This window comes from Daucus carota, chromosome 6 (genome assembly GCF_001625215.2).
Source record: "Daucus carota subsp. sativus chromosome 6, DH1 v3.0, whole genome shotgun sequence".
Lineage (NCBI taxonomy): Eukaryota > Viridiplantae > Streptophyta > Magnoliopsida > Apiales > Apiaceae > Daucus > Daucus carota.
This window is the reverse complement of record NC_030386.2, coordinates 2,217,991-2,220,490: the sequence shown is the minus strand read 5'-3', so window position 1 is coordinate 2,220,490 and position 2,500 is coordinate 2,217,991.

Here is a 2,500-nt window from a genome sequence, read left to right as displayed (position 1 = left end):
GTGGAGATTTTAACACGGTCTTGAGCATTCATGAAATTTGTGGGGGTCGCGAACATTGGACCCCTGAAATGCAACAGTTTAAAGACTGTGTTTGTGATGCTGGCTTGTCTGAGCTTCGTACGACTGGGGAATTGTTTTCTTGGACTAACAGGCGCCCTTTTGATCCAGTTCTTAAACGATTGGATAGGGTGCTTGTTAATAAACAGTGGATCACTTCTTTTGCTTCAAGCCAGGCTTTTGTGAAGACTCGTGGAATAATGGATCATTCTCCCATTATTGTAAACGTAACTGCCAATTCTGAAAAGATCACTAAAGGGTTCCAATTCTTTAATTTCATGATTGGACTAGAAGGCTTTCGGGATGCCGTGACCACGGCCTGGGGGGAGCCATTATATGGGGACCCTATGGCGGTGTTTTGGCGAAAACTGAAAGGGGTTCGTGGCAAATTGGTTGAGCTTAACAGGAAGCATGGCAATGTTAAGACTATTGTGATTCAACGTCGTGAGGAGCTCAACTGTTTACAGTCTGCCCTCGCTCTCGACAACAGGAATTCTACTTTGATTGAGAAAGAATCTAAGGCCATTCTTGCCCTTGAAAAAGCTCTTGAAGATGAGGAGAGTCTCTTACAGCAAAAGGCTCGTTGTAGTTGGCTCAAACTTGGGGATGGAAACAATAGTTTCTTCTACAACCAAACTCGAGCTAATTGGAACTCTAACAAAGTTCTTTCCTTGGTTGATAGTTCTGGTCACCTGGTAAGGGGTCACACGGCTGTCTCTAATGCGGCTGTGGAATTTTTTAACGAAACCTTGGGTGCTAGTGGAAACCAGACGGAGTTTGATTGGAACTCTGTCTCCATGCCCCAACTGGATTCTTCTCTCGTAGATGACCTATTAAAGCCAATTTCGGATGATCAAATTCTCTCGGTTCTGAAGGGTTTGAAGCCAAACAAGGCGCCTGGGCCGGACGGGTTCAATAGAGAATTCTTTCTTGCCACTTGGGATATTCTTGGAAATGACTTCTGCTCTGCTGTAAAGGAGTTTTTTCGAACTTCACAGCTCCACAAAGGTATAAACTCAACCCTTATTGCATTGATCCCTAAGTCAAGAACCCCCTCCACTATGCGGGACTTCAGGCCTATCTCTTTATGCACAACCATGTATAAATGCATCTCTAAAATCTTGGCCTCTCGGTTGAAATCTGTGATGCCTAGTATAATTGATAGAGCTCAATCTGCTTTTGTCCCTGGGAGACAAATTTCAGATAATATTCTGCTTGCTCAAGAATTGTTTAGAGGTTACGGTAGGGAAACTGGCCTCCCAAAGTGCGCCTTTAAACTTGACCTCAACAAAGCTTTTGATTCTCTCGATTGGAACTTTCTCTTGCAAGCTCTTAAGCACATGAATTTTCCTCCAGTTTTCATTGGTTGGATAAAGGGTTGTATTTGCTCTACCCATTTTTCTGTAAAGTTGAATGGGGCGTCGAATGGGTATTTCAAGGGTGCTAAAGGTCTGCGACAGGGTGACCCTATGTCGCCTTATCTCTTTTCTCTTGCTATGAATGTTCTTTCGACCATCCTTAACAAAGTCCCTAATGATTTCATGTACCATTGGAAGTGCAAGGAGCTCAAGCTAACACACTTGTTTTTTGCTGATGATGTGTTGATTTTTTCAAGAGGGGATAGAGACTCTATTCTACATGTTATGGATTCTATGCGACTCTTTGCTGGGGTGAGTGGCCTCTCTGCCAATTACTCCAAGAGTCATTGCTTTTTCAATAATTGTGATAGAGATTTGGTCCATTGGTTCAACTCTGAATTCCACATGCCACATGGTCAACTGCCAATTCGATTTTTGGGTGTTCCCCTGATTTCGAAACAACTCTGCATTGGCGACTGTATCCCACTTATTGAAAAAATCACTAACCGCATCAATGTGTGGACAAATATTCTTTTGTCTCTTGCTGGCAGACTTCAACTTCTGAGGGCTGTATTGTTTGCTATGGTCTTCTTTTGGTCAAGGCATTTCATCTTACCCAAGGGCGTCCACAAGCTGTTGCAGTCCATCTTTACCCGGTTCTTATGGAAGGGCGACACCACCTCTGTTGGAGGGGCCAAAGTGGCCTGGGATGATCTTTGTTTACCAAAGGAAGAAGGAGGGTTGGGTTTGCCTAACCTCATTGAATGGAACAATGCCCAGATTATTCATTATCTATGGTTGATTGTCAATAAGGATGAGACATCTCTGTGGTCCTCTTGGGTTCTTAACACGGTCCTCAAGCGTAAACACTTTTGGGTTTTGTCTATTCCTTTTGATTGTTCTTGGATATGGAGACAGATTTTATTGCTTCGTGATAAGGCCAAACCATTTATCACTTATGTCGTTGGGGACGGTCGCTCAATCTCCCTTTGGTTTGACCCTTGGTTTAAGGGTTCGGTTTTGGCGGAGGGCCACTCTGACCCCATCATAAGCTATGCAAATTCAACCCCGAATGCCACACTCTC